General features: G+C 38.7%; 1 protein-coding gene across 2 annotated transcripts in view; it reads left to right on the plus strand.

Moving 5' to 3' along the window:
- Positions 1-12,920, plus strand: part of LOC124153718 (cholinesterase) — a 47,387-nt gene that overhangs the window by 17,681 nt on the left and 16,786 nt on the right. The gene's annotated exons all lie outside the window — the stretch shown is intronic.

Consider the following 12,920-nt stretch of genomic DNA (forward strand, 5'->3'; position numbering starts at 1 on the left):
ACCAGTAAAACCATCTGGTGAAATTTTGCCTCCTTTTCACTCATCTTGTAATGACGCTCCATGTGTCATTTTATGTTCTAAATGGCATTCATGCAATAGTTGCGATGAGAAATATTAATACAAATCAATAAGGATCATCTCAAGCACCTATGTACATTTCTATGGAAAGATCATTTTTGAAAGGCTGTATGAGAAATATAATCTGATGAACGTATTTTGAAATTTTAATTAGGATGACGCATAATTTCTTAATCGCGGGAACCTCTTTAAGATATATGCCTACGTCATTAATCTCATAGTCATACGTATCAATCCTACCCAATTGCCTTCTTCGTTTGCCATCTTTCTAATCAGCTTTCCATCGCGAAGCTCAGCATCACCTCAACCCATTAGTATATATTATAGTCGCTAGATGATCTTCTTATCTTCAGTATCGTAGTGGTCAGTAATCTGATCTTAATCTATTTTTCACTTTGCCATGTATCATTAAATAGTCTTCTCTAGGCCTAGACCTAGTTTACATACTGTAGGCCTAGACCCAGTTTGGAGCTAATTATCATCCTTCCTCCGCGAAATATTGGTGTCTGAACTATAAAAAGCGACACACTTTACCGAGATTTTCGCGAGGGTTTGCTGATCACTTTTACTCCAGTCCTCTGCCATACACTCTCTCCTGTTTTAGATCACCAGCCTTTGCTAATCACATATCTTGTCATTATGTTCGTGTAACAGAGCTCGTTCTTTTTCATCGTTTTACTTGTCCAGTTACTTAATTTAAACAACCTTTTTCTGTAATTAAGTTATTTTTGGTCATTCTTTATCTCAAAAGAATTTTACGAAATTTCTTTTTTTTCCAATATTTATAATAAATATAACTTGTCGAAAACGATTCTTGTAAACTTCTTCAAATGTTCACTATTATTCATCATAAAAACGTCACTTTAATGTGTTCTCATTTTTGATTTTTCCTGCATTGTTTTTCCTGAGGTTTTCGTCCTCACGAAAGTATTAGAAAAAGTACATATCTCGGGAATCTTAAGTTAATATTGCTGCGTTACCGCATTTCATCATATGGTTCTACTATTTTTATTGTCTTTTGGAGCATTATCCGCCTATGTTAGGAATCAATTGAATGTTGCCTGAAGAGAAAAAAAAACCCTTTGGAGTGGAAGCTATATGGTTACACACGAAGGATTTCTAAACGGCAATGCTGGAATTAGGATAATATAAAGAAAGAGCGCTGGGATGCAGGGGCGGATCCAGTAATTTTTTACTGGGGGGCACAAGGGTCTGACAGGCAAACGATCTTCTCATACATGAGATTGTAAACAAGATACAACAATTACTGTATGAAATGTTCTCTTTATTTTAATATGAATGTTATTAATATGAAATTAAGTGATTGAGGCTCCGTAATACACAAAGTAAAACGAACGCAATGATAACCGCATAAAAAAATGTCTATTTCTGGGAGGGGACACTTGACCCCGATTTAGCCAATCATATCGTTAGATTTATAGGTTATCAGTTATCTCAGTATTGTAAAAACATTTATGTAGCATGGTTAACCCAGTTGGAAAAAAATATTTGCTTACTCATTGGTAAAGTAATAAAAAGGTCTGTTTCTGAAGTTGCGGAACTAGGTTTTATTCAAGTTTATACTGAAAATATTTCTGCTACGTGGAAATGTTCGTCAATGAGTTTTGAGTTTCCCCGAATGACGTCTCATTGGTGCACAAGTGGTTCTCAATGAATGACTCGCGCTCGAGGAAAAAAATGAAAGCGAAAGCTGGACAGCGCCCGAGGTTATTGGTCAGAGTTGCGGGAATGATTGGGTGACTCATGTGAGTGACGTCCGACATCCCCTTCCCTCGAGGTGGCTGTAAAGAGTTAGGTTTTGTTAGGCTCTTTAACAAGGGAAAAGAGAAACAGTGCTGCACCATTTTTTAGGAAATCACCTCGGACTAACCTGCGGCATACCTCTATGGAGTTAGCCGCAGTTGCATACATGGTGCGAAAATTCCGACGAAGAAAAGTAACTTGCCTTGGCCGGAATTTGGGCTCGAATCCCAATAAGTGCATACGAGCGTGATGCGCCCGCTCCCAGCAGGCTTCCCCCGCTCTTTTCAATGCAGGTCCACAGAGGGATAGGCGCGTTTCTAATTTTAAAATGTAGAAAAAAAGGCAGGGTCTAATGTACAAATTTAATTGGAATGTTCATGTACAAAATGAGGCCAGAGGACCTCTTTAAACACAACATTGGAAGTAATTACACTCCTCTGTTAAACGGACATGATGACTCATACTTACGTATCAACAGGAGACTTGAATGTGGAATCAGCCGCATTTTGATAAAAGTTATTTAAAGAACGCGAGATATTGTTGCAAATGAGCAAATGTATCAGTTTGTGCGCCGTTAACGTCAGGAATATTTACCGGCTTTTGTTTTTTTAATTATTATTTAAAAACCAATTTCAGGAGACAATAGCAATATTTAGGAAGTAAGATATGCCGTCACATGTTCTCTGATAAATTCTGTGCATTTTGGTACCTCATTTGTAGAGTTTTGTTGCGTATAAGTTGAGAAAAAGGTATATATACAGTAGAAATAAAAAAAGATAGTAATTTGACCTCAGTTTGAAGATTTTTTTTCTCTGGAATTGCCACATTCAATGGGACTGCTTCTTAGAAAAAAAGCTAAGGCATCGGAGTTTTAAAAAAATTTAACCCGTCTGTTTGATTTTTTTTTCAAGGCTATGCGTGAAGATTTAGCGCTTATTAAATTGTACATATATTCTAGGATAACGTTTTGTACTGTATGATAATAGCGGTGAACTAATACTAAATTCAATGAAACCATTGTTAGGCAAGTAGAGGAATGGTTGTGGAACAATTTGAGGTCGAAGAAAGACGTGGAAGCCGATTTTGACCACTCCTACCCATAAATGGTGTTGGTTTATTGTGTATTATCCTCGAAGTTTTCTTATTTTAATTGGAAGTGATGTTTTGGGCTAGGGGGAGGTGATATTAGTTTTGATTCCTACCCTTTATAGAAGGCCTATCTATGTAAACTAATATATGGTGAGAGTAAAAAGTGAAGTCATTACATTAAATCATAAGTAATTACTGTTTTTAGGTAGAAACCTCCATTTCACCTTGATCCAACCCCAATGTAATAAGTTCTCGCTCGCAAATCCATTTAAGTTTTCGGGAAGAGGAGTTTTGACCCTCAAGATCCCAGTAAAAACTGTAACTACATACCAGCAAAATAAGAGCTTCGATTACATACCGGTGATCTCCCTTTTCGATACGGATTTTTTTAGTCCATTCGAGTTCGAATTTCAATTGTAGGTCCTGAAAAGTGAGGACATGGTACTCTTTCAATGAATATGAGTAATTCTAAAGTGATCTTCAGGCGCTTGCTCTCATTCGTTTTGTGTTTGAGCCGTGAATATATCTTTCTTTATTGAAAAGTGGAGATATTTTTTACATATTTTTACCGTGGGAATACCGATTGATATTTTTAGGTTCTTGGACGACGTTTCGCTTTGAGTAAGTGGATTTTCCTGCGTGTTTGCTTAAATTTGCGCGTGAAGGAAAAGTCCCACTTTCCTCGTTCGTTCTCGTTACGAGGAGGGAAAGTTGTCATTTCGTCGCGGGAAAACGCTCTTGAATTCCGTGGGGATAGTCTCCCGCGACGCCTTTTGAGCGACTGGCCTTGTGAATGAAAGCTTGTGGCCTCGATGACTTACGATTAACTGTAAGTTCTGATGAAATGGTTGGTTTATGATTGAGCTCAAGGGGGAACATCAGGAGGGGCAAAATCCCATGGGTCTCGGACCGTGATGCTGAATCTGAAAATTCTGTGCAAGGGGACTGCGTAGAGGAGGCCCAATTCCATCCCGCAGAATGTTGATTTCTGTTGCCACTTCGGACACATTTTAATCAGTTTTCAAAAATGTCCGCGGCGCACAGTGGTCCCAAATGGAAAAAAGCTGGCCAAAAGTCATTTTTTCGACTTTTTACGAGGAAGTTTTGAATTATGTATTCGGATTCTACAGGGTATGGCCTATAATATTTCGTACCTGATAGGTCTGTGTGATTATTATGTTGACCTGTGTAACCCGTCAAACATGGGCATGTTCAGCCTAAAACGCCCGAGGCGTAGAAATAGTCGATTTAAGGGTAATTCAACTTAATAAATGACTATTTTAATTTCAAGGGATTCATTTGTCAATTTTAATACGGTAAGTTTGCATATTTTTTTTACAATATTATAGTATTTTTTGTTCGTTTTAGAATTTATTATAACAATATTTAATTATTTATAATGTTAGCTACTTTTGAGCCTATTTTTAGTCAAATGTGTCGATATAGTTTTGTGCCCCTCCGTGCCCCTCGAAGATTCCTATGCTGAATCCTTAGGAAGAGTATATACAACAAGACGGAGAAAAAAAATCTTGCCTAAACTTGCCTATCCGACATCTAGAGGGTTTTAAGTTAAGCGGTGCACCGCTCCGCTGAGGGCGGCTGGCCGGCGGCCGGCGGGAAACAGTGGCATTATCGCTCAAATACTCCTGTATCGGTGGTCAAACTTGCATGGTGTATACATAGCATAATTCTACATCCTGTACGATTACATACATCAAGTGCTTCACGCCTATCGTATGCACACTTCTTGTTTGTGCACTCACCTTCAAATATTCATGAAACCAATGAGGGCCGGTTTTCATGCTCTTAATGAGAAACATTATGAGTGATCAAAAGTGACAACTCAAGTCCTCATGCGAGAACCTTACAGTAACCACAAGATGCTTTTCTCTGCAAAACTTTCCTCATATTTTTATAGAGAAGAGATCCCTTGCATGCTGTACAGCGTTGTCAGCACGTTATTCCGAAATAAGGTATTGGCGCTAAGAGAAATAAATGCTCCCTAATGCCAAGAATTATTCACAGAATCATTTCAACAGCCCATAGACGTAGATAGGATTGAATTCGGACGGAAAAATTCGTCTAAACCCACCAATGGAGCGTGAATCTTGCTCGTGCATTTTTTAATAATAATGGAATGAGGATGACGGCCTCCCTCGCCATAGCCATTGCATGGATGTGGTGAACATTTCCCACTCAGTTTTACTTAATGATTTTCTATGTGAACAAGTGCTGTGCTCCGAACTGTGTTAACACGGCTAACTCGAGAAACTTCTCCTGTCCAGATAATTAAAGCACTTGGTTTGCCAATATTTGGCATTCAAATTTCAGGATACGCCGGAAACTCAGAGGCAAGTCTATATAAGCTTTATATCTTTTATTCAATTCCAAATCATAATTTCCGGTTTATTATTGGTTAAATATAGACAACTTTTAGAAATCACATTCATCGTTTCAGCCGTAAATACACCTGTTAAATTTGAATTATGGGTGCCGAAAATTTATTCGTACCTTGCGGTGTACAATAAAAATACAGAGAGAAAAGAATATTCATAAGCGACGAAGAAGGAATATGTCGTGGAATATTTGAAAACTAGATTTCGACTGAATGAAATCAAGCATGCAAAAAATATTCTGACTCGTTTTGCGCGAAGAATGTTTTCTCGAAATACCTAAGAAAGTGGAATCAAAGGTCGAGGACAGATGAGCAATTCGAAGAGACGTTCAAAAGCTGGTTGCAGATGGAAATGAAATTCCCTCCAGAAGTATATCAATCTCCCTCTCGCATCTAGTGAGTGCAAATGATTACCGTGTATGCACAGTCGGCGAATATATGCAGTGTATAAAAATAATCACTCATTAATCTCAATCATCATATTTTTAAAAGTGGAGTTTTAATTCAGGATTTCATTTCAGACAAGATGAAATTACGTGTAAATATAAAATTATAATCAATAAGTAATAAATATTGGACCCGTTTCCATAATTTTGAAAAATCTACGAACAAATGCTTTATGTGCATGAAATGTAATTATTAATGTGATTTGCAATTTTCACGACAGGTATCTATAAAAGACTTGTCCATAGACTTACAGTGATATTAAAATCTCTATCCTGCTGCTATGAGATAAATAATGAAGCCTTCAGCCAGTATTGCATTGAAATAGCTGAGCTGTACATCGATTATGGTTGGTTTTATATGCTGCTCATGGTACATAAAGTGCTGATACATGGAACAGCAATTTCCAAAGAATCCTATCCTACAATTGAATTTTTAACTGAGGAAGCATTGGAGGCCAGGAACATAGACATGAGGAAATTCCGAGTTCAACGTACAAGAAAATCCTCAATAATGTTAAATTATGAAGACATCTTTCGAAGGCTCCTTTAAATAACTGAATCATACATTTTAATTACATCAGGAGTTACAAAAAACGAAGTCAGCCTATCAGGTGAGGTGAAAATTGGCTAGTTTTAAGTGATATGCAAAGCGACAATGAGTCCGATGGGGTGGCATCGGACGACTATTCTTTTAAAATTCGTTTTTTGTGATACATGAAAGCGATTTTATTGCAATTAGAACATTATTTTCCTCAATTTTCTTAATAACAGTCATTTTATTTCATCTAATGTGACTTATCAAATACATGGAAGCCAAAAATGAGTGAGTGTGAGTATTTTTTCCGATTTTGTTATCTCACCGACTATGCTGATGGTCGCGGGTTCGAATCTCACCAATTTTATGTCGTAAATTCTATAATGGGTTTTAACTACAATTTGTACATCTTTTGCCTTAAAATTATACTATTTTAAGCTCTCCATCAACACCAAGTTATCGCCAATCGCAATGACATCTATATCGAGATTTTCTAAAAATTGTTTAAATAATAACAGCTCAAAAAATGCTAAAAATGAAGAGATATCGTAAAAATAATGCCAAAATCAGATTTAGACGATCGAAATCAGTCAAGGACATCCACTTTTGTCGCTATTTTAGGTAAAATTACGACGTTATTAATTTTGGCCAGCTTTTTTCGATTTGGGACCACTGTGCGGCGCGGCCATGAGTGCAATGGGGTCCACTTTTTTCCCAATATTTTGCAATATAATGTTTGTAATTGCGAGGAATGGCATTGAAGTGTTATGAATTTGATAAATTAAATCATTCTGAATGTAGATTTTCGTTGGCACCGCTAATTTTACCTTATTTCCCCGGGAAACTCGAATCAGTTTGTCCGTCAGCGATGCGAGTGGCGACTTCTGAAAACCCATTTAAATGCGCGGTGGGTGACAACACAGTCAGAGGCCGATTTGAAGATCCTCTTTCGAAATATTCGTGATTCTGTGAGTTCGCCCTCGAGGAGTGGCGATACAAAGGGAGGAGTGACCGCCCTCCCTCCCCAATCCACACGTGCTGAGACAGTATAAAAAGTTTATGATTTAGTGTTACTCCCACGCAATGGTTGATTCATCTGTAGAAGTATAAATCCCTCTTGCGCTACGTTAATACGATGTTTAACTTCCGAGGGGAATCCTTCATAAACTTCAAGTCTTCGAGAGACGTTGCTCCGAAAATGAGGGAGTCGCCCGAAATAATGAACTTAATCCTACCCAGCCACTTGGTTGGGTCGACTATCGGTGGCGTTTTGTTTTTTTTTTTCTTTACTTGCGTTGGGTTTGCTTAGTCCTACAATTTAGATTACCAAATGCTGATGGTGTTGCTGAATAAGTTAGGTACTTAGCGCCTAATTATTACTTTCTCAATTAGTTTCGTTACTCCATATAATTGCCATGGGACGAATTCCTCTGTACCGGAAATCGAAACACATACCTTTGGCGTTCCGGGCCACTGCTCAGACCACTACGCAATACCGGTTCTTTAATTCCCATGTCAAATTACTGTAAATTCCTGTGCCAATTTCTCATGGCAAGTTGCGTTATGTAGATTAACGAATCCGCCACCATTCATGTCAATCGACGAGGATACTCAAGTAGAGTAGGTATTTAAATCGCCAAATGCATTTTAGTGTCCTGCCATCACGCATTGTAGCAAGAACTTATCATAGGTGGGAGGGTGGTGTAAGAGTAGGTCAAGGGCGGACATAAGTAGGGTCCAGGAATGGAATCATTCAGATTAAAGTGGTTAACTACTATATTTTTTAAATAATAATAGAAAATGGCCAAAATCGCTAACCAAATGTTGACCCCTTGGTGGACATGAGACCATTTTATCTAGAGTAATACTCCTCTTCCCCGTAATTACCTTTCTGTCTGAGATATTTTGGGCCTCAAATTTTCTGGCTGTCTTTTCGGCAACTTCAGTCCGACTATAGGTTCGTTCCTTTTTTGTTTGCCACTGATTGTGACCTTAGAATCCGAATTCGCTGTGATTGTTTAGTGTTTCCAATGCGTGAAAACTCTTTATTTAGGTATTCGAAAGAAAAATAGCAAGATGATTAGATGTGAGTCTTAATTATGAGCTGCTCTACTTTGCTTGTTGGTTTGCTTCATGCTTTTCGGACAAATTCCTTCGATGAGCACGTTTTATCTTCGAGTTTTCCGACAGTTTTATCTTTTTAATGACTTCCTTGGGTGTCGTTCATCTGCCAACGTCAATCTATACCTTCCAATGAGTCACACATCTACGTCACGAACGATGAAGCGGCCGCGGAAGAAATCACGCTTTGAATCCAGTGATATGGCCTCATTTAATAGGATAAGCTTATCTTCTCCACCTTCTATCTTCCGTAGACTGAAGTGTGATACGAAGATAACGCCTCTTTTTTTTCTTCCTCTCGCTGGTAGATTTTTTCGGATTCGCTTTTTCACACTGTCTTCCTAGGACGGATTTATTTATAGGTCATGGTAACGATACCCTAAAATAATGTTTAGAATACATGATGTTGGTGCAGAAAATTTATCGCTGGGTTGGTCAATATTCAGTTACAGGGAGGTAAATCCCAATGTCTAGTATGTGACCACGATGTCCGTTTGGATCCATCGTCATCAACCTTCAATGGGTATTTTCTGTATTTAAACATCGTTTATTGATAGAATAAACTTTTCTCGGGTTTCCGCGCGGGTAAGAAAAATCTAAGAGCGCCAATTACTTACCCGTGCGGAAACCCCTAGAAAAGTTTATCCATTCTATTCGCCGGGAAAGTTGTATTTATTTATTTCCATACCACCGAAAAAAGCTCCTACGGCCTTTTAAATCGGGGATATTAATATGTTAACAGTTTAAGTTACATGATAAGGGTTACTTACCCAGGCGGAACTCGAACCCGTGATATCCTGTTTGGCAGGCGAGGACTTTACCCCGCCGCCACCGAGGCCGGCAAAATCGTTTACTTTAGTTTAAATCGTTTATTGATAGTTTTCTTGTTTTTACTGCAATTCCTTGATTTTTGTCCAATCGTATTTTTACAGTTGGAGTGGCAATGCCGGAAAGTTATCTTTTCCTCATGATTTTTTTTGGTTTAGGGAAGCCTTCGCCTTTTTTTGGTGCTATAATCCCTGTCTATGTTGAATCCGGTCGTCATAGAATTGTGCAAACATTCTGCTGACCGAGACATATCATTTTTGATCGACTTGGTTAAAGATGAGCCCTTATATTACCCGCTTCCCGTTACTAATGTTTCCGTTTAGGTGTAATCGCCTGGAATTTTTTAGGTAAATCGTCCATAGGTAAAGGTTTCGGTAAATAGTCATCATCCATTCGACCCTATAAAATCTGAATGTCGCATCCCTAAGTTCCATCCTCGTAACCTCGGTATGTTGGACAATGGACAGGTGTTTTGGTTTCATATGCTTTTACCTCATGTGTAGTTTTACTGCTGTACTCTTATTCCTGTACGGCTAAATTATGGGGACACTATAGAAATTGTAGGGTAACTCTTCTTTACTTTCTATCTTACAAAATCGTAATACCGCGTCATATTTTCTGAACTAAATGTAGCCGTAAAAGCTGTGAGTCACGAAGGTCTGGATAGTGTATGTCTAATTTTTCTTATCCGGTTTATTTCAAGCCAGTCTGTTTGGGGTACTTTTTACAGTCATTCAATCGTTCAGGATCATATTTACTTGAGCTTTCAATTCGTTGTTTGCTATCTGAAAGATCGTTCAACAATTTCGCATAGACTATTTTTGGCGGAAACCTTAGAAAGAATTCTATGGCTTGCATCCCTTCTGCGATTGTAGATGGTAGACTTACCTACGATATTCTCTTGAAATAACTTCTCGCAATTGATAGCGACAAAGTCACAGTGGTTATAAGTTACGTAATTTGCTAAGCGAGGATCAGTCAAGTACTCTCGATTTTCTCCACTAGCATTGAAGACCAGGAACTGTTTACTTCATTCTGTTAAGCGCTGTAATAATACTTCTTGGTGCCGAAGAAATGCTATGTGATTATAGTGTCAGTGGCGCAGCAAGGGGGATAAAATCCCCCCCAGAGCTCAGAGAAATTTTTAAATTAAATCTATTTTACTTAATTGGATTAATATTGCTTTTAGAATAGTGTGAGGATTAACAAAATATCCCTCAGAAGGCCGTAAAACTCAACATTTTGAACCATTTATCTTAAATTTTTCTGGCGTAGGGCCCCGGCACCTACCGCTTCCCCTGCAGGGTATACTACCCCAGGCACCCCAGTGATAGTTGCACTTGAAACCCCCCCCCCCCCCCCCTAGCTTTAATTCCTAGCTGCGTCCCTGTTTAGTGTATCTTAATTTTTCTAATATTTTTCAATCAGAAGTACAGTCAGGGAATCATTAATTCGTATTTTGTTGTATATGGTTCCTGTTCGTTGGTACCTTCAAGAGGAGAGGGAGGCCCTCCTCTCAAAACCTTTGTTGGGCAATTCAATTTGTTCACCAGGCAATATTTTCTCCGAAATTATTATTTAAGAAAATTAATGTTCGAATTCCATGCATTTAAAATATTTATAATAACAATGATGATGGTGATGATTACTGTGTAACACATATTATTTAATGAGCAATATTCACTGCGGGAGAGGGGATAATGAGAACAGGACTCGATTGACGGCCCCACCACCAGGCCCCAAACCTATACTTTTTGTATCCGATCCTGCCCGCACACCAAACTATTGTTCAAATGCGCTGGTGAATGAGCTTTTTTCGTGAAATTTATGCTGGATTCTAAACTCGGAAAAAATAATCATTTACCGGCGAATCACTCAAGTTTGGACCTTATCAATTCGGTGCATTAGGCTCTACCTCTTGATGGTATTTGTTGATTTCTGACGGAAAAATTATAATTGAAAAGCTAATGACGCTGAATAATCACCATTTGTGAAGAATTATCGGAGGGTCTGCTGTATTTTACCATTCAATTTTTTCCCGTCTCAGGTGACGCTAAATTATGTTTTGAAGTGATAAAATTTTGGATAATGACGCTGTACATCAAAGGAGGTAGCTAATGAACCCTGTGGCGTAGCCGCGGGGGTTTTATCCGGGTTACAACCCCCTTGAGCCATAAGGCGCCAAAAACGAGTAAGATGGCCTTATTAAGTAACTTTTAATAAATAGTGGTACAAAATTACTGTTTTTGAGCCCTATAAATCACGTTTTCAACATCAAAACTCCCAAAATTTTCCGGGGTAGGACCCCATTTTGCCTAGGGTGTTTTCCATACATCCCGGAAGGGCCCCGAAATCTCCGGTAAACCCTCCCCCCCTCGTTTCAAAATCCTAGCCACGCCACTGAATGAACAATGTGTGTAATGTAGAAATAAAAATTTTCTCTTTAAGTTTTGATTGAGGCCGATAGTTCCTGGTGACATATAATCTTACGGATTGAGTTAATCTCTGCACACCCATCGTTTATTGAGCGTGTATGTGAACGTCACTGGTAATCGTCGATAAGTATGCATATCGCTTCTAATATTAATTAAAAATTGAATCCTTGCGTATGTATTGTTTTCCTTGCGTTGCGAATTATTAGGAGAAAGCGCGAGGAATTCATTTACTGTAAGCCGGACATTAACGCTATTGAGCCTTCCATCAATTTTACATTAACGGAAGCCGCGAAAACCGTGCAACGGTCATGATTTAATTTTTTCTCTAGTGTTTCGAGGTTTAGCGTGAGAATCACTGGGCCGTTGAGTCCGTCGTGTCCATGTCGACGTGTTTCTTAGCGGGCGGAAGTGACTAGGGAGTAAAACGCTAAAAACACGGGTCCGCACTCGTTTCGGGCGGAAGGGGAACTTGAATCGAATTTCTCTGGCAGGTGTTGCGGTATACTCGAACGCTACGGAAGGGTCGATCTTTCAACGATCGTTTCCCGCCTTTTTATAGGACCCTCAATATTTCTCGCCCCAGGGCATAACAAATTTATTATTACCTTCCAAAAATTAGTGTTTGGGAAATTAAATTGATTTATCCGGATCTGCAGATATATTTATTTCAGTGCAAGGGAAAGCTTGCTGTCAATGGATTCGACACTTAAAACAATAATAGTTTTAAGAATGGGTTACACAAAGTTTAGCTTGGGTTTGAACCTTTTGACCCCCTCACTAAAGGCTCTGGATATAGCTGGAAAAATACTGTCCTTTACAGTGGCGCCGACTCCATGGGGCTTGAGGGCAAAAATTCGTTATGGGTGTGAGGAAAAAATGTGTCAGGCTTGCTGATTTTGCCCGGAGTGTCCAGATATCGAGATTCTAGTTATCAGGGCTCTAATTTTGATCACATGACTCTTCTAAAATGCTTAAAAAACTTAAAACTCACTACTTATAATATTTTCCGGGGCAAGAACCCCGGTGTGGGCCCCCCCAATATTTTTTGTAAGTCGGCACCCCTGGTCCTTTAACCCCAAGATTCTGGCCTAGTCGTAGGGTTCCATTCTGATTTTCAGTATTTTTTAAAAAGACAACCATTCCCTATTTTCATAATTTAGCATCAAAAGCTCTTTTTTGTATCTATGTTCTTTGAAGTGTTACAAGACCATTTTTCCCTGTAGCTGTGA

Source organism: Ischnura elegans, chromosome 2 (assembly GCF_921293095.1).
Source record: "Ischnura elegans chromosome 2, ioIscEleg1.1, whole genome shotgun sequence".
NCBI classification, from domain to species: domain Eukaryota; kingdom Metazoa; phylum Arthropoda; class Insecta; order Odonata; family Coenagrionidae; genus Ischnura; species Ischnura elegans.